This window comes from Schistocerca nitens, chromosome 5 (genome assembly GCF_023898315.1).
Source record: "Schistocerca nitens isolate TAMUIC-IGC-003100 chromosome 5, iqSchNite1.1, whole genome shotgun sequence".
NCBI lineage: Eukaryota > Metazoa > Arthropoda > Insecta > Orthoptera > Acrididae > Schistocerca > Schistocerca nitens.
In genome coordinates this window covers 49533537-49554408 of record NC_064618.1, presented here as the reverse complement: position 1 = coordinate 49554408, position 20872 = coordinate 49533537, and the positions used below count along the sequence as shown (strand labels likewise).

Genomic DNA, 20872 nt, shown 5'->3' with positions numbered 1-20872 from the left:
AACAAAGTGGTGTCCCACTGCATGCGCTTTCAGCAGTGGAAATGAGCTGTCCAGGTGAATAACGTCAAACTTGCCCACGGTTCAGTATAGACATCGAATTGTCGGTCGCCGTATAACTGGCCAGATGAGCTCGTTCAGAGACGGAGGAGGGCGAGGTCGTGCGAACCCCTAATCGGACTGTGCCTACTGAACTACCGCAGTGCGCGAGGCGACAGTAAGCTGACGAGAGCCTTACCTTTGTTGTGAGAAGCCCTGTCGTGTTACTGCGCTGTTCGGGAACACAGGCCGAGTTCACACTGTCTTTCGGTCCGCAGATCACCCTCCACGCGGCCGGCACCCTCCACCTCTATGACACTGTGAACGTCGTCCAGTACCAGCAAGACCCTACGACGGAGACCTACGTCACTGTGACGTCAGTGGATCGCGACAATGCGACGGAGACAGCGACCGCGAGACCTCGTACACGAGCCGGCTGGTCGAGGACACGGACGGCTTCTACGTCAGCACGTACGAGGCGGGAGGAGAGACCAGGTGGGTGGGCACTGCTACACAAGCTCGACTCTGGCGACGCTCCAGATGGAGGTGAAGGTGTTCGATTTCTGGGGCGCTCTACGGCCTGGCTACCGGCGCCCCCAATTTTTCCACTGTTCTGTCTCACCACTTTCTCGAATAATGACGAAATGGTGACGGCTGTATAAGCACCCAGTCCCAGGCCGGAGAAAATCCCCGACCCGGCCGGCAGCCGAACCCGGGACCCCGCGATCCAGAGGCAGGAACACTAACCGCCGGGCGGGGCGGGGCCAGCTGGCTGTCGAAACACGCGGCTCACTTGGGAGTGATGTCGCGGTGGCGTGTCCGCGTTTCGAGGATGCCGAGCGTGACTCTGTCACCGGCTTCCCCCGTCGGTGAATGAACCCCGGACACTGCGGAAAGAACTGCTGAATATTTCACTCGCAGCGGCTGAAGCTGTCCTCTTAGACTCCTGCCTAACCGCGCCATCGGTAATTGCGACACATTCGGAATAAACTGCCAAATATTTGTGACGAGCGAGAATACAAGTGCCGCTGCTGATTGTTAAACTCGCAGCAATTTCATCATCCGTTTTTTAATCAAACACGAGTTCAAAATCGAAGGAATTCATTCCTGAGAGAGCAAGCTCATATATGTAAATAACATCGAATGTTGCAGAGCGTACTTATATCATATTCAGAAGGAATTCCCAGAATATGTTAAAAATACTAACACGAAAAAACTACTAGCCTGTAGTTTCGTGCGACTCGGTAATCCAATTCGTTAACCACTACACTACACCGAAGAGGTGGGTAATGTTGAGATTCAGTTGTGTTCATCTTCGTATCTCTGTAGGGCTTTTCAACCACCGATGCATCATTAACAGACATTTAATTTTATTTTTGAAGGTCCGGCTCGATCACATAAATTTTGCAATCCACTATTACCGGTTTCGGCTAGTGCCATCATCAGATCTGTTACAAAAAAAAAAAAAAAAAAAAAAAAAAAAAAAAAAAAAAAAAAAAAAAAAGAAACTACAGTGGTATAACCAACTAAGTTCAGTTAGCTGAAGCAAAATCTATAACACACCTGGTGATACATAAAAAATAAAAAATATGTTTATATTATTACCGGCCATGCATACCAGACATCCTACATACCATAGAAAATATTCTGATGAACGAATCAATGTCAAAATCTTTAGACGTAGATAAACGGTTAGTGGTGGTGATGACCTGTATACGTCTGGTATTTATACAAATATCTGAGGCCAGCAGAGATACATAGTACCACAGTGTACATAGTACACCCACGAGTAAACAGTATCTTAAATTTAATAGTTAAAATGCGGTATGCGTAGTCATTAATTAAAATTAACTCACACGGTCATACGAGCGTCTGACAATAAAACGTGGACATGCAATATGTGGAACTAGACCCATACTTAAAATTCGAATAAAAAGTGTAAAGAGTAATAATGGCAGGTTCCTAGCGTGGTAAAGTGAGCAACTCACAGTTGTGCAAAACCAGAATAAAAAGTTTTAAATAACATCACATCCATAAACCAAACCGTTTCAGTACGACCAACAATTAAACCACAGACGCAGTAGTTCGCCACACAGCCACGGTGACGCGTCGATTAGTTAGCTGTGCGGTATGCTGGAGTAATACAACGGTGCGAATGGGGTTTCCAGTTAGAAGCTATGAAGTACTGGCCCGTCCAACCCTGGCAGCATGTGGATGCAGTCCCACGTGCCACTGGATGTTTACCATAGAGCAGCATGTCGTAAATTACGATTGTGTACCCATTTCTAGCCGTTTACAATCCCGTCTGTGGCGAAACGAAGAAAGTGCTTCAGAACAAACGTATGTAGATTTTCCTGTAGATTCGTAATCTGCAATAAAAACGGGGGCGTCTATTGAAAACTTCAAAAATCGCCCCCGCCACCCACGCACGGAGTGGTGTGGGGGGCCGAGTATTGTACCATTGTATGCCCTCCTCAGAGAAACAAATTGGAATTATAACCTTTTTTGATCCGATGTATAGTTTTCGAGATATTTCAATGTCTTCAGTTAAAATAAACACTACCTGAAAACTGCTGCGACTACCTGTGCTGCACAGTGCGCTTGATTTCTCGACCACTATAATATCAATAAAAGAAATTGAAATAAATTGCCTTTTAAGTCATTCGCATAGTTTTATTACGGTTCTGGAGGACCTCCAGATTTTTTTTTTTACTTGGAAAGGGCCGCCTATTCAAAAAGATTGAAAAGCACTGTTCTACAGCACCGACGAGAGAAACTTGACTGAACAAACAGTTGACTCAAATAAGTTCCGTGCCACGTTTGCGCGATTTCCGAGCCAAACGCCATGATCTGTCTTATCTGGGCATATATTGTTTTTATACCCACAGATTTGTAGAATTTTGCGCAAACCTCCAACTTCAGGTTTGCGCAGATCTCGTATCTGCGTAAATTCCCATTTCACGTGCTAGGATCCATCAGCACAGATGTTCTGAGTGCTGACATTTGCCCACGGACATCGCTGTGTGTGGCAGGCCTGTAGTTGCAAAACCAACTGCTTCAAAAAAAAAAAAAAAAAATACATTTCGAATCTCATTAATAATTTCAGGTTTTACATACTGTCATTTTTTAAACAAATTTCTTATGACAAGAAATGATACTTCAAGTGTTCCGTTGAAGCACGTTTTTACAGATTTACCTCCAGGTCATTATAATATGTATGATGTAAAGATTAAGCGTCTCTAATACCAAATTTTTCCAAGAAATTTTCGTAATTAATGAATTTTAATCTTTTGTTTAACGGACAATGCGTAGTCTTATTAGCCTCCAATATGCGAAAAAATAGTTATAATGGTATTTCACATTAATTAGTCGAAATATACGATTTGGAAAAGTGTAGTGAATTAACAGTGAAGAGCTAAATTTTGAATAATATAAAACTTTAAATATGTAATACGAGATCGTGCTCAGTAACGTTGATGAAATTGAAAAATGAACGTAAAGACTATTTGAAAACAGAAAGCTGAATATAAGTAACTTTGTTACATTGTAAAACTTATACCTGACCTATTCGTCAACAGATGTGTGAAATATCCTCTTAAAATGTATTTAGATGATTTAAGAAGTTACGAATATTTACCAGGACTGTCTTAATGACACTCCACAAGGAAGCTCAGCTCGAATAACATGCCTTCATCCTTGCTGTGGTCTCCCGGCCAACAATGCCATACGATCATTTCATTTCACAACATTTTTGAAAGAAATCACATTAACGTAGCAAATAGTAGTTAAAAATAACAAATCAGTGTTGTCAGCTGAATGTAACAGAAATAAAAGTAACAAATCGCTAAAAAAAAGCACAAATAGTTTTATTTCAGGCCTAACATTTCAATAAATATATAGGATGAAGAAAAATTCGCGCACTCCGACTTCGCAGCGCGAATTCTTGACATACCAGCAATAGAAAAAGGCTGTGACAAAATTTCGTCCTGCGCATATTTCCGGCAGTAAATGGACGTTGGAGATTGGCAGTCTGACAACACTGCAATCACATGTACGTTAACTATCTCTGTCAGCATACAGGAGTACTGCTCTGCACTTGGTGCTGTGTACAGCGTTTCGGGTTAGTATGCAGGAGGTTAACAGTTCGAAGTTGGGTCGAGACGTATTTGTTTTTATTTGCCAGTTTCGTTCTGCTATTAATACTGTAGTATACACCATCTCTTAAGCCACATGCATCCGACATTTACATAATAAAGTGTTTTGTAATGATGAACATAACAAAAAAAAGTGGTCAGACAAGTCGGAAACAGACAGTTGAAACAAATGAGTTCTCATAGGTCAAAATAACAACAAAAACATTATCAATTTCGAGTTGCTAAAGATGATTGTGCAGTTAAATAACTCAACATCTACTAGTCATTTATACTACATGCAGTATGTCGGCTCAGATGTAACACATTAGCAACCAGTGGCAACAATAATTTACGTATTAATGACCGCATGACGTTTACAAAACAATACGTTGTTCTCAGAACAGATGCTCAAAGCGACCTCCTTGCACGTCCAAACATTGCGAGACCCGCTGATCATACAGCTCAGGAATCTTCGCAACATGCCTGCACCCACAGATACAAGAGTAACATGAACATGCGCTATCTGTCCTCGCACGTGCGTCAGCAAAGTACAGTACTGGCCATTAAAATTGTTACACCACGAAGATGACGTGCTACAAACGCGAAATTTAACCGACAGGAAGAAGTTGCTGTGATATGCAAATGATCAGCATTTCAGCGCATTCACACAAGGTTGGCGCCGGTGGCGACACCTACAACGCGCTGACATGAGGAAAGTTTCCAACCGATTTCTCATACACAAACAGCAGTTGACCGGCGTTGCCTGGTGAAACGTTGTTGTGATGCCTCGTGTAAGGAGGAGAAATGCGTACCATCACGTTTCCGACTTTGCTAAAAGTTGGATTGTAGCCTATAGCGATTGCGGTTTATCGTATCGCGACATTGCTGCTCGCGTTGGTCGAGATCCAATGATTGTTAGCAGAATATGGAATTGCTGGATTCAGGAGGGTAATACGGAACGCCGTGCTGGATCCCAACGGCCTCGTATCACTAGCAATCGAGATGACAGGCAGCTTATCCGCATGGCTGTAACGGATCTTGCAGCCACGTCGCGATCCTTGAGTCAACAGATGGGGTTGTTTGCAAGACAACAACCATCTGCACGAACAGTTCGACGACGTTTGCAGCAGCACGGATTATCAGCTCGGAGACCACGGCTGCGGTTACCCTTGACGCTGCATCACAGACAGGAGCGCCTGCGACGGTGTACTCAACGACGAACCTGGGTGCACGAATGGCAAAATGTCATTTTTTCGGATGAATCCAGGTTCTGTTTACAGCATCATGATGGTCTCATCCATGTTTGGCGACATTGGGAGCGTGTATTCGTCATTGCCATACTGGCGTATCACCCGGCGTGATGGTATGGGGTGCCATTGGTTACACGTCTCGGTCACCTCTTGTTAGCATTGACGGCACTTTGAACAGTGGACGTTACATTTCAGATGTGTTACGACCCGTGGCTCTACCCTCCATTCGATCCCTGCGAAATCCTACATTTCAGCAGGATAATGCACGACCGCATGCTGTAGGTCCTGTACGGGCCTTTCTGGATACAGAAAATGTTCGACTGCTGCCCCGGCCAGCACATTCCCCAGATCTCTCACCAATTGAAAACGTCTGGTCAATGGTGGCCGAGCAACTGGCTCTTCACAATACGCCAGTCACTACTCTTGATGAACTGTGGCATTGTGTTGAATCTGCATGGGCAGATGTACCTGTACAAGCCATCCAAGCTCTGTTTGACTCAATGCCCATGCGTATCAAGGCCGTTATTACGGGCAGAGGTGATTGTTCTGGGTACTGATTTCTCAGGATCTATGCACCCAAATTGCGTGAAAATGTAATCACATGTCAGTTCTAGTATAATATATTTGTCCAATGAATATCTGTTTATCATGTGCATTTCTTCTTGGTGTAGCAATTTTAATGGCCAGTAATGTAGAATACATGTGCTTCTTCAAGTGTACCCACAGGGAGAAATCCAGGAGATTTCGGTCAGGTTAACGTGGAAGCCATACAACAGGACCTCCCCGTCCGAGCCATTTCTCTAGAAATGTTCTGCTTAGAAACCGTCGCACATTAATTCCAAGTTATGGAGGTGCACCATCCTGTTAAAACCATAACTACTGCCGAATATGAATTGGAACATCTTCCAGTGCGTCAGGCAAATAGTTGGAGAGGAATGCACGAGACCTTCATGCAGTCAAACGGCCAGGCACCATGTGGGTACCCACCCAAACTCCTGTATCCCAATACTGCGGCCAAGATTTTGATGCCAAAGCGAACTTGATATCCACGGTCGCTGGTGACGTGCGGGTTGACGTCACACCTATGGTGGGCATTGCGCCTACTCAAGACACCACGTGACTGGACGCTGCTTCACCCGACCGCATTACAGTGTTATGAAGTCATCGTTAGCTCCTGTTGTTGTCGGATCCAGTCACAGAATTTCGTGTGCAGACGGCTGTCTGCAGAATGCAGGTGTTGCGTTAAATAATAATGACAGGGGTGCAGCCCATGCTCACGCTACTTCGCTGGGATTCTTGGTATGTGACCTCCAGAATAGTTTTCTCAGTAACCTGAATGCTGCGAGTCCGTGGATACCATCTGTCATGCGATGATGGAAGGAGAGAACCTGTCTTCTACAGGCCAAGCTCCAGACGCCGAAACATATTTTTAGCTGCATGGCGCAGTCAGGGTATCCAGCAGCATATTCAGGAGCGGTAACACCGGCCCTGTTATCAGATGCACTAAGGTCGAGCAGCATATCCACGTGGTTATCGTTTGTGTCTCCTATACGTCTGCTGCACTGTTTTAGAACAGTGTGCGAATGTACATGAATCCGTCACAGGCGCGTTACTCCGCTATCACCTAGTCCCTGTCTGGTGAACAGCGCATACAGTACTGTAGCACGTAAATTACATTTAGCAATTAAAAATAAATACGCCCCGAGCCAGAAGCGAGCCTTCGACCTCCTATACGCTAGCCCCAAAACTCTATCCCCTGCACCGACTGCATAGCACTTGTCCAGATGTGCTGACAGAGGTGTGTTACAAAGTCCTACACTGCGAATTTTTCCGCCCTGTAGAGAAATCGTGATAAGTTGCAGACTACAAACTGAACCTAAATATCAGCTCTACTCCAGAAGACAGCTACATGAATCTCTGTCTCTCTCTCTCTCTCTCTCTCTCTCTCTCACACACACACACACACACACACACACACACATATATATATATATATATATATATATATATATATATATATATATATTTCACCTATTATGCAACAGAAAAAACAATGAGCCCACTGATGGCATTTGAACTTCACCTAAATGTGTGTTAAAGAAGAACTCGTTTTTGTTCAAGGCCGAGTCCTCATTTTATCCTTATTTTAATTTCATTCCGCGATGTAGGGGTAGGGTGGGAAACAGCAATGGAGCTGCTCTTCAGCTTACAGGCTTCTTATGTAAAAATGGTTTTGAAAATAACACTGAAATGTGGTAGGTGAATACTAGGGCAACAGGGACGCGGTCCAAGTAGGTCACACAGGGAGCAGCGTCGTCCTAAGTCTAAGATGGCGGCCGTGACATATGTACGTGACGTCTAATAGGTAAGAAAAAGGGTTCGCTACGCTTTCAGCTACCTAGTTTCAACTATTTTTCAAGGTCATCCAACCACTCACCTCCACATTTCCTAAACACATCGATCTAGGTGCCTGTATTTCGGATGTGGAAGTGAGTGGCTGGATGACCTTGAAAAAAAGTTGAAACTACACTCCTGGAAATTGAAATAAGAACACCGTGAATTCATTGTCCCAGGAAGGGGAAACTTTATTGACACATTCCTGGGGTCAGATACATCACATGATCACACTGACACAACCACAGGCACATAGACACAGGCAACAGAGCATGCACAATGTCGGCACTAGTACAGTGTATATCCACCTTTCGCAGCAATGCAGGCTGCTATTCTCCCATGGAGACGATCGTAGAGATGCTGGATGTAGTCCTGTGGAACGGCTTGCCATGCCATTTCCACCTGGCGTCTCAGTTGGACCAGCGTTCGTGCCGGACGTGCAGACCGCGTGAGACGACGCTTCATCCAGTCCCAAACATGCTCAATGGGGGACAGATCCGGAGATCTTGCTGGCCAGGGTAGTTGACTTACACCTTCTAGAGCACGTTGGGTGGCACGGGATACATGCGGACGTGCATTGTCCTGTTGGAACAGCAAGTTCCCTTGCCGGTCTAGGAATGGTAGAACGATGGGTTCGATGACGGTTTGGATGTACCGTGCACTATTCAGTGTCCCCTCGACGATCACCAGTGGTGTACGGCCAGTGTAGGAGATCGCTCCCCACACCATGATGCCGGGTGTTGGCCCTGTGTGCCTCGGTCGTATGCAGTCCTGATTGTGGCGCTCACCTGCACGGCGCCAAACACGCATACGACCATCATTGACACCAAGGCAGAAGCGACTCTCATCGCTGAAGACGACATGTCTCCATTCGTCCCTCCATTCACGCCTGTCGCGACACCACTGGAGGCGGGCTGCACGATGTTGGGGCGTGAGCGGAAGACGGCCTAACGGTGTGCGGGACCGTAGCCCAGCTTCATGGAGACGGTTGCGAGTGGTCCTCGCCGAAACCCCAGGAGCAACAGTGTCCCTAATTTGCTGGGAAGTGGCGGTGCGGTCCCCTACGGCACTGCGTAGGATCCTACGGTCTTGGCGTGCATCCGTGCGTCGCTGCGGTCCGGTCCCAGGTCGACGGGCACGTGCACCTTCCGCCGACCACTGGCGACAACATCGATGTACTGTGGAGACCTCACGCCCCACGTGTTGAGCAATTCGGCAGTACGTCCACCCGGCCTCCCGCATGCCCACTATACGCCCTCGCTCAAAGTGCGTCAACTGCACATACGGTTCACGTCCACGCTGTCGCGGCATGCTACCAGTGTTAAAGACTGCGATGGAGCTCCGTATGCCACGGCAAACTGGCTGACACTGACGGCGGCGGTGCACAAATGCTGCGCAGCTAGCGCCATTCGACGGCCAACACCGCGGTTCCTGGTGTGTCCGCTGTGCCGTGCGTGTGATCATTGCTTGTACAGCCCTCTCGCAGTGTCCGGAGCAAGTATGGTGGGTCTGACACACCAGTGTCAATGTGTTCTTTTTTCCATTTCCAGGAGTGTAGGTAGTTGAAAGCGCAGCGAACCCCTTTTCTTACCTGTATGAGTTGTATAGTTGGTTTTTCGATTTTAAGCCGTCCTTACGCAGCGCTATGCATGTAGTTGTGTAATTAGGACCGATCTTTGTGATTAATTACGAGGGTGAGTAAAATGAAAATCTTAAATATTTTTTAAATATTATTTATTGTGCAGAAGTGGTACAAAGCTGTATCACTTTTCAACATAATCTCCCCCACGATCAATGTAAGTCCTCCAGCACCTACAAAGTGCATAAATTCCTTTAGAAAAAAATTCTTTTGGTAGTCCGTGCTATCACTCATGCACCGCGTGGCGTACCTCTTCATCAGAACGGAACTTCCTTCCTCCTATTGCGTCTTTGAGTTGTCCAGTCATATGGAAATCACTTGGGGCAAGGTCTGGTAAGTATGGTGGACGAGGAAGACACTCAAAATGCAGGTCTGTGATTGTTGCAACTATTGTACGGGCAGTGTGGGGCCCTGCATTGTCATGTTGCAAAAGGACACCTGCTGACAGCAATCCACGTCGCTTTGATTTGATTGGAGGCCGCAGATGATTTTTTTAGGAGATCTGTGTATGATGAACTGGTGACAGTGGTCCCTCTAGGCATGTAATGCTACAAAATGACGCCTTTTTCGTCCCAAAAGAGAGTCAGTATAACCTTCCCTGGTGATGGTTCTGTTCGAAACTCCTTTGGTTCTGGTGATGAGGAATGGCGCCATTCCTTGCTCGCTCTCTTCGTTTCCGGTTGATGGAAGTGAACCCAGGTTTCGTCCCCAGTAACGATTCTTGCAAGGAATCCAACACCTTCTCGTTTAAAGCGCCGAAGAAGGTCTTCACAAGCATCAACACGTCGTTCTCTCATTTGAGCTGCCGTGGCACCCACCTTGCAGACACTTTGTGAAACTGGAGCAAGTCATGCACAATGTGGTGTGCTGACCCATGACTAATCTGCAAACATGCTGCAATGTCATTCAGTGTCACTCGGCGGTTTTCCTTCACTATGGCTTCAGCTGCTGCAATGTTCTGTGGAGTCACAATTCGTTGTGCCTGACCTGGACGAGGAGCATCTTCCACTGAAGTTACACCATTTGCGAACTTCCTACTCCATTCGTAGACTTACTCCTGAGACAAACATGCATCACCGCACTGAACCTTCATTCTTCGATGAATTTCAATAGATTTCACACCTTCACTACGCAAAAACCGAATAACAGAACGCTGTTCTTCCCTGGTGCAAGTCTCAAGTGGGGCGGCCATCCTTATACTGATACTGTCACGGTATGTGTGCATCTGCACTATGCTGCCACCTACAGGCCATTCTGCACGCTCTTTGTAGCACGCTTACCAACTTACAGGATAACTGCGCGAAATTTCGATTTGTTACTACAAATTTAAGGTTTTCATTTGTCTCACCCTCGTATGTAATTAGGATGGGTATTTAGGTCAGTTTCCCGCATGTGGAGAGTTTCCGGGCTTTAGGCTTTCCACTCAGTAGAATCAGGGTTCGAGTGATTGATAAGTTTTATTTGCACTGAGTGTTTGTGCATTGAATTATTTTCAGGTGTTTAAACGTTGTGAGCGTCTCCCGAATGCGAGTCTAGTGTGCTAGCCACTGCGCGACCTCGTAATAAACGAGCTTTTGGCCTCTCAGCACATCAACGTAATGCATTATTTAGGAGTACTGTCGAGATCTGTAAACTGTATATTGTGACTCCAAACATGTTACGGTGAGTTTTTACGTCAGTAGTTGAAACTAGGTATTTGAAAGCGTACCGAACCACTTTTCTTACCTAAGTAAAGCTTTATGGGACTTCGACCTCATGTAAGACTGGCCCAGGCGGACCTGAGTTTTCTTAGAGAAAGTGAGAATGTTTGTGTTCGGGTGACGTCAGCGCGTGTGAAAGTAGCTTATCGGCTGCCGATCGTATTATCAGCGCGCGACGCACACATACAGCCTGACGACAACGTGACATCGCGAGGCGCAGCCTCTTGTGGCGGTAACACGGAACTAATGATGTAGATAATAAATTATATTCGAACTGAGTGTAAGCTCTTAGAGCAAAATTAACGTACATTTTCCAAGGAGATGACGAACACACGTAATGGTGGCACTGCCTGTAATTATTTAAATAAAGACTTATGTCCAGTTCATAGGATGAGGTGAGTTAGGTTAGTGGAATTAGCCCAAGTGACCTTTCTTTCCCTCCATTTTCTTTAGTTAGTAAAGTAAGCTCTTAGAGCAAAAAATTCGAAGAGGATGGCTAACACAGTTCATGGCGGTACTGTTTGTGATTGTTTAAATAAAGACCAGTGCATGTAATACAGCTATCGATATCTCAGCCTAACACTAATGCTGTAGGCAGATAATAAATTTAAGCAAATTTAAAGAAACTTATAGTCATTTAAAGAAATTTATAGAAATTCATAGAAATTATATCCGAATTCAAAGAGCAGCCTCTAGTGGGATCGACACCATACCAACTCCACTCAGCAAAATTGATAGTGGTACTGCTTGTAATTGTTTAAATAAAGACTAATGTCCAGTTCCTAGGACGAGGTGGGTTAGGTTAGTGGAGGTAGCTCTATTGACCTATCTTCCCGCCAAAATTCAAACTTCTCACGAGTTCGTAGGATGGGGTGACTTAGGTTAGTGGAGATAGCCCATTTGACCTATCTTCCCGCTATTTTTGGATAACAGTATTTGCATCATCAGCTGATGTCAATCGCGTCATCAGCTGACGTCATGTGACGTCACGTACTTGCGTCACGGCTGCCATCTCTGATTTGGGGCGACGCCGCCCCTGGGATACCTACTTGGGGCCGCATCCCTGTTGTCCTACTACTTAGATGATAAAATAAAACGTAATGCTGATATAACAGAATTTTTTTGGTGAGCTGTTTGGTGGTGATGAGCTGCTGAAGATGAGGGCGATGTTGGTTCTGTCTGATTGAAAGCAGCAAGTAACGGGTTGATGGGAGAAGATCATGGTGGAGAGTGGACAGAGGATGAGAGTAGGGATCTGACATTGGAGTTACAGTTACGATGAATGGTTGTTAGGTGTGGTTTTTGGTGATGGTTGATAGTGACATAAGGGATGTAGCAATGGTAGGAGAGGGAAAAAGGGGGGGGGGGCACCCAGTGGGATTGGAAGTGCTGTGCAAGGTTGAGTAGTTACACGACAGAGTCTAGTCGAGAAACTAGGAAGTGGGAATGGACTTTTTGAATGTGTCGCAGTGGTATATAAGTGGAATACGGAAGAGGCAGTCAGTATGACTTGATGCGAGATGTGGGGACGCTGGGATTGGTGGATATTTATAAGGACGGTGGTTGTGAAGCAGATTATGTCTCCAGTGGTGGGGGCAGGACGTAGGGAATTGTTCGGGTGAAGTGGTGTGCTATAGGACCGATTGGAACCGTCAGTTCACGTTTAGCTTTATACAGGGTATGGAAAACGACTCCGTAGCGTAGCGGTAGCATTACCGCTTACCACACAGGGGGGCTGGGTTGGATTCCCGGTAGATGACTGGGTGTTGTGTGTCCTTCATCATCATTTCCATCATCATTGACTCGCAAGTCGCCGACATGGCGTCACCTAAAAATGACTTGCAGTACGGCGGCCGTACTCTCCCGAAAGGGGCCTCCCGGCCAACAACGCCGTACGATCATTTATACAGGATGATTCACGAAGATATGCAAATATTTTAATACCTTATTCTGTAACTAAAACTAAAGAAGAAAGTTCATATAAACATAGGTCCGTAAATGTTTAGTTATGGAGTTACGGCTAATAAAAGATTTTGCCTGAAATTTAGCAACTGCTAATGTGAAGACATCGCAGAACTGTACGAGGTTAAAACAAAGCACGATTTTCATTTATTTTGTTGTTATTGGCCTGGTGAATCTAATAAAACGTGTTCCAGACGTTTATCTGCAGTAGTTTTCAAGACCATCCAGAGAAGCAAAGATTATTACACAAATAAATTCTGTTTACTTTCCATTAAGAATGTAGAAACGTTTATGTCATTGTTGGCAACCGTTAGTGAATTGTTTCAGTCGTTCCCTAACCTTGAAACGAGTTAGTTTTTTGTTTTGCTCAGTGAAAGAACATATCAATAATAGTGTATTTAAGTGAAAACACATAGTAACTGTTGTATTTTGTAGATTATTTATGAAATAGAGATGCCTTTCAAATTTACGACAGAGGAATACGCCGGTGTGGTTCTTATTTATGGCAAATGTGATGATAATGCTACGGCTGCAGTTAACAAATATCGCGTACGATATCCAATTGGGAGGATTCCGAATGCACGAACCATTAGGGGAGATAGGTTCTCTACCTAGCGTTCATAATCACTGCGAGCGCTCGGTACGTAAAAACGATGATGAGGATATTATGGATGCTGTTCAAGGTATCCCGGGTACCAGAGCACGACGTATCTCTCAACGATTAGGAATTTCACAATCTAAGGTACGGCGTATACTGAAATAAAATGACCTCTATCCTTAGCATAAACAAAAAGTGCATCATTTACATCGGGGACGTCCTGCCCTTCGCTTGGAGCTGTGCAACTGGTTAAATACGAGTACTAATCGGCAGTTACACAAATACATTTTATCTACTGATGAGGCACAGTTTCCTCGAGACGGTATAAGCAATTTACATAACGAGCACGTATGGTCTGAAGGAAACCCACATGCAACAGTGCAACGTGATTTCCAGCTGCGATTTAGCATAAATGTGTGGTGTGGTATAATAGACACGCTTTATTGGACCATTCATTTTCCCAGGACATCTAATTGGCGAGACGTACTTACAATTCCTTCAAGAAGAAATGCCCCACTTGCTCGAAGATGCTTTACTTGCTAAGCGATTGAAAATGTTCTTTCAACATGATGGCGCGCCTTCACATTTCATCAACGCCGTTACTACACATTTAAATGAACATTTTCCCCAGAAATGGCTATGGATTGGTCGTGGTGCTACACGTCTGTGGCCACCCAGGTCCCTCGATTTAACACTAATGGATTTTTGTGTATGGGGATGGATGAAAGACATAGTTTATGAGGACAAAGTCAATACACGTGAGGCATTACATGCTCGAATTGGCATTACATGCTCGAATTATGAATGCAATAGACGGAATTAAGAACAACCCTGTGAAACTGAAACGAGCAACAAAATCTGTTCATACAGGTGCACTTAAATGCATTGAACTCGGTGGAGACATTTTTGAACATTTATTGTGAATGTATTGTGAACCTTTATGTACACTGTACAACTTCGTTAACAGTGAGCTTCGTTTTTTCCGCTTTAACATGAATACACGTATGCTATGGTATTAATAAAAACAGATTGCCTGACACATTCATACAGTTCCAGTTCACGTTATTGCCATAATTTTTCCAAAATGAAATTCTATACAATTTCTGTTGAAAACTTTGTGTAATTGTCTGGAATTTAAAAAAAATGGCCAAGTAGTTAATAAACTAAAAATTTTACGAAATTACCTCTTCGCTTCTCCGGATGTTCTGGGAAACTACTGCAGATACACGTCTGGGACATTTTTTATTAGATTCACCACATCAATAACAATCAAAATAAATGGAAATTGTGCTTTGCTTTAACCTTGTACAGTTTTACGATGGCTTCAAATTAGCGAAGTTGCTAAATTTCAGGCAAAAATCTTTTATAAGCCGTAACTCCGTAACCAAACACTTGCAGACCTACGTTTGGTTTTTTCTTTACTTTTACTTGTAGAATAAGATATTAAAATATTTGTATATCTTCGTGAATAACTCTGTATTTGTAGGAGTGGGTGGGATAGCGTTGGTTATAGAGCTTCCACAGCGGCCGGAATGAAGGTTAGGGCAATGCTGGACAGATAGTTGGCTTTGTAGCGGGATTATGCGCATTAGTTTTTGCAGTTAGTAGTTAAATGGTCGTCTTAGATGAAGCATTTTTGGCCACGATAGGCACGGATTTGCGTTCGGTGAAGTTCTGTTTTGTGTTTTCGGTGATATACTGCGTGATTTGAAAAGGAAGATTTCAGTTGTTTATTACAGAAAAATTATAAAAGATAGAAACACATTGCGCATGTCACTGGATGGAGGAGGGTTCAAAACTTTGATACCGCTCCTCTGTTATTTGTTTGTAGCAACATGGAGGCTGCACAACAAGATAAATTATTTTTTGTGTTGGAATTTGCGAGAAATGAATCCATTGCTCAAGTGCAACGTGCGTCCGTCTTCGATTTAGCTAGAAGCTGCCTCTGCAAAAGCAAATTTATGGCCGGCATGCAAAATTCTAGCAAGCTGATTGCTTATGCAAAGGGAAGAGCACTGGTCAGCAACGCAGATCTGATGGAAACGCCGAGCGCATCCGAGATGGCGCGGAGTGAGCGCGCGGTTTAAGGCGTCATGTCACGGACTTCGCGGCCTCTCACCGGAGGTTCGAGTTCTCCCTCGAGAATGGATGTGTGTGATGATCTTAGTTTAAGTAGTGTGTAAGTCTAGGGACGGATGACCTAAGCAGTTAGGTCCCTTAGAAATTCACACACATATGAACATCTGAGATGCATTCACACGGTGTTCTCAGATGTCCACAAGACGGGCAGGCCAGTGACTTCAACTTCCTCAGACAACAGTGTGGCGTGTTCTGAAGCGACACTTGCAGATGGAACCTTACAAGTTGCAATTACTGCAAGAATTCCGTCCTGGCCACGATAACTGAATGTACGAATCTTGGATTTCAGTTCTGCAGGATATGGCAGAGGATATTTTTTCCAAACGATTCATCATTTCAGCCCAATCGACATTTCATCTATTGAGTAACTAAACTGCCATAATGTAAGAATTTGGGGGTTACAAAATCCTAGTGTCGTCATCGAACATGACAGAGACTCACCGAAACTGAATGTCTTCTGTGCCGTTTCTGTCCACAAAGTTCATGGATCGTTATTTTTTGAGGAGGAAACTGTGACGTGAATGTCGTACCAGGACGTACTGCAAAATTATTTGTTTTCTCAACTTCACGAAGATTCCAATGATTTCATATCCATGACTGGGCCCAGCCTCACTTTCAAAAAAATGGTTCAAATGGTTCTGAGCACTATGGGACTTAACATTTGAGGTCATCAGTCCCCTAGACTTAGAACTACTTAAACCTAACTAACCTAAGGATATCACATCCATGCCCGAGGCAGGATTCGAACCTGCGACCGTAACAGCAGCGCGGTTCCGGACTGAAACTCCTAGAACCGCTCCGCCACAGCGGCCGGCCGTCACTTTCACCTTGAGGTGCGGTGTTATCTTAACAACACCATGTCACAACGTTGGATTGGAAGAGATGTACAACAAGATCATGTTCATTGTTTTTGGCCCCCCAGGTGACCAGAGCTCACACATTGCAGTTTTTTTCTGAGATAGTAAATAATAAATACAGGACAGAATCTTTGTCCCAACTACGGCAGCTACTCTTCAACAGCTGAGGAATCGAATTGTTGAAGCTTTAGGTTCAATAAACAGGGATCTCATGCAGAGAATTAATCGACAGTATGCTGCTTCATATTTTACTATAGTGTATTAGCTTATTTCGGATTAATTGACTTGATCGGTACATGTCCTGACTGTGCAGATGGACATTGAGTAAATTATTACTGTTGTCCGTAGTTGCTGGATGCAGTATTTTTTCAGTAACGTCTTGAGGTTGTGTCGATGATTTGCACGTATGTTATGTTTTTCATTTTGACAGTCGTAGAAATCCAAGTTTGACATCTAGTTGTTTATTCAAAGATATCAATAAATCCGAAATAAGCTCGTATACTAAAATAAAATATCAAGTAGCATACTGTCTACTAATTCTCTGCATAATGCCCTACTGTGACATAAGACAGCATGCGTCTGGCGCAGTTTTTAGACCGGTTACTGCTGCTACAATGGCAGGTCATCAAAATTTGAGCGAGTTTGAACGTGGCGTTATAGTCGGTGCACGAGCGATGGGACACACCGTCTCCGCAGTAGCGATGAAGTGGGGATTTTCCCGTACGACCATTTCACGAGTGTACCACGAATATCAGGAATCCGTTAAAACATCAAATCTCCGACATCGCTGCGGCTGGAAAAAGATCCTGCAAGAAGAGGATAAACGACGACTGAAGAGAGTGTTTCAGCGTGACAAAAGTGCAACACTTTCGCAGACTGCTACTGATGTCAGTGCCGGACCATCAGCAAGTGTCAGCGTGCGAACCATTCAACGAAACATCATCGATATGGGCCTTCGGAGCGGAAGGCCGACTCTTGTGCCCTTGATGACTGCGCGACACAAAGCTTTACGCCTCGCCTGGGCCCCTCAACACCGACATCGTACTGTTGATGACTGGAAACATGTTGCCTGGTCGGATGAGTCTCGTTTCAAATTGTATCCAGTGGATGGACGTGCATGGATGTGGAGACAACATCATGAATCAGTGGACCCTACATGTAAGCAGGAGACTATTCAAGCTGGTGGAGGCTCTGTGATGGTGTGGGGGCGTGTGCCGTTGGAGTGATATGGGACCACCGATACGTCTAGATACGACTCTGACAGGCTACACGTACGTAAGCATCCAGCCTGATCACCTACATCCAGTGGTGTCTGTTGTGTATTCCGACGGACTTGGGCAATTCCAGCAGGACAATGCGACACCCCACTCATCCAGAACTGCTACAGAGTGGCCCCGGGAACACTCTTCTGAGTCTAAACACTTCAGCCGCCCACCTAACTCCAAAGGGATGAATATTATTAAGCGTATCTGGGATGTCTTGCAACATGCTATTCAGAAGAGATCTACATCTACTTCTACATCCATACTCCGGAAGCCACCTGACGGTGTGTGGTGGAGGGTACTTTGACTACCTCTATCGGTTCTTCCTTCTATTCCGGTCTCGTATTGTTCGTGGAAAGAAAGATTGTCGGTATACCTCTGTGTGGGCTCTAATCTCTCTGATTTTATCCTCATGGTCTCTTCGCGAGATATACTTAGGAGGGAGCAATATACTGCTTGACTCCTCAGTGAAGGTATGCAAAAAGCCTCAGTGAACTTCCGATGTTATCCGCAAGGTCATTTATGAATATTGTGAATAGCAACGGTCCTACGACACTCCCCTGCGGCACACCTGAAATCACCCCCTCGTATCCTTACGTAATCATGGACAACCCTGCAGGATTCATTGTGTCAATTCCCACCAGCACTACTTCAGACATGGACATCCCTGCAGGCAGCCTTTTTGATGTTTTTCGAGCAACGCATAGTGATCATATTGAGTGTATCGTATATTGTATGTGGGAACATAACACGTTGAATGAATCTCTATCTAGTGAGGTGCGCAATGTGTTAAATGTGTTCCTGTCTTTCACAGTTTCTTTCTGATAAACAGTTTAATAAGTCACGGCTGCAAAATACTAACGCGAATTGTTTACAGACGGATGGAAAAACTGATAGAAGCCGACCTCGGGGAAGATTAGTTTGGATTCCGTAGAAATATCGGAACACGTGAGACAATACTGACCCTACGACTTATCTTAAGAAGCTAGATTAAGGAAAGGCAAACCTACGTTTCTAGCATTTGTAGACTAGTCGAATTAAATCGGGTGATGCTTAGGGAATTAGATGAGGAAATGAGACACTTAAAGTAGTAAAGAAGTTTTGCTATTTGGGGAGCAAAATAACTGATGATGGTCGAAGTAGAGAGGATATAAAATGTAGACTGGCAATGGCAAGGAAAGCGTTTCTGAAGAAGAGAAATTTGTTAACATCGAGTATAGATTTAAGTGTCAGGAAGTCATTTCTGAAAGTATTTGTATGGAGTGTAGCCATGTATGGAAGTGAAACGTGGACGATAACTAGTTTGGACAAGAAGAGAATAGAAGCTTTCGAAATGTGGTGCTACAAGATGAATGCTGAAGATTAGATGGGTAGATCATATAACTAATGAGGAGGTATTGAATAGGATTGGGGGGGAAGAGAAGTTTGTGGCACAACTTGACTAGAAGAAGGGATCGGTTGGTCGGACATGTTCTGAGGCATCAAGAGATTACCAGTTTAGTATTGGACGGCAGCGTGGAGGGTAAAAATCGTAGAGGGAGACCAATAAATGAATACACTAAGCAGATTCAGAAGGATGTAGGTTGCAGTAGGTACTGGGAGATGAAGAAGCTTGCACAGGACAGAGTAGCATGGAGACATGCATCAAACCAGTCTCAGGACTGAAGACCACAACAACAAACAGTTGAAATGTTTCTTTTTGAATCGCTCCGTATGTAGGCTTCGTCATAGTTGGAGTGATCTGTGGTGAATGGGTCTTCGGAAGAGACAGAATCCTTTTTCCATGTAATGTGATTATAAAGCAAACACGGACGAAAAGGGTTCTGTATTCACAAGACGGTTATGAACAGTCGACGTTGTTTCGTTTTGCTTTCGGATTCCTGTGCAGATTTAATACTGAAAATGAAAGAAGTTTCTAGAAATGTCTGAACTCTCGCCTCTCGCCGTGAAGTGCGATAAGTGGAATCCACTTTGCAGCGGAAGTTGGGGATTGCCTCGTGTAACAAGCAGGGCCGGCACGTGCTTTACATGCTGCGGCACAGCCCCGGGACGGCTTCGCGCCTCGCCTCGCCACATCACGGGCACGCGCGGACGGCAGGAACAGGGCGGAGGGCCGCCGTCATAAGTAATGCAGCAGGCCATCACGGCCCGGCAGCTGCGCCTCGCGCGACGCCCGTCCACCGCCTCTGCAGCGCCGCGCCGCAGCGGCGACGGCGCGCCCTAACGATCATGGCGGACGCGCCGCGTTCCAGCCGGCTCCCGGCGGCCGGCGATACGTGCCGGTACGAGGCGGGGCGCCGCTCTGACGTGACGTACCTCCTCTTAATACAGGGTGATTCAAAAAGAATACCACAACTTTAAAAAATGTGTATTTAATGAAAGAAACATAATATAACCTTCTGTTATACATCATTACAAAGAGTATTTAGAAAGGTTTTTTTTTCACTCAAAAACAAGTTCAGAGCCGGCCGCGGTGGTCTAGCGGTTCTAGGCGCTCAGTCCGGAACCGCGCGACTGCTACGGTCGCAGGTTCGAATCCTGCCTCGGGCATGGATGTGTGTGACGTCCTTAGGTTAGTTAGGTTTAAGTAGTTCTAAGTTCTAGGGGACTGATCACCACAGATGTTAAGTCCCATAGTGCTCAGAGCCATTTGAACCATTGAACAAGTTCAGAGATGTTCAATATGGCCCCCTCCAGACACACGAGCAATATCAACCCGATACTCCAACTCGTTCCACACTCTCTGTAGCATATCAGGCGTAACAGTTTGGATAGCTGCTGTTATTTCTCGTTTCAAATCATCAATGGTGGCTGGGAGAGGTGGCCGAAACACCATATCCTTAACATACCCCCATAAGAAAAAATCGCAGTGGGTAAGATCAGGGCTTCTTGGAGGCCAGTG

At 45.0% G+C, this 20872-nt stretch overlaps 1 long non-coding RNA gene across 2 annotated transcripts in view; it reads right to left on the bottom strand.

Annotated features, from left to right (window-relative positions):
* The window catches only part of LOC126259926 (uncharacterized), a 35067-nt gene extending 34649 nt beyond the window's left edge, over positions 1-418 (bottom strand). For both annotated transcript variants that reach the window (XR_007546576.1, XR_007546577.1), the window contains exon 1: positions 236-418. This is a non-coding gene — a long non-coding RNA (uncharacterized LOC126259926). The remainder of the gene's footprint in view (positions 1-235) is intronic.
* Between the last annotated feature and the right edge of the window lie 20454 nt (positions 419-20872).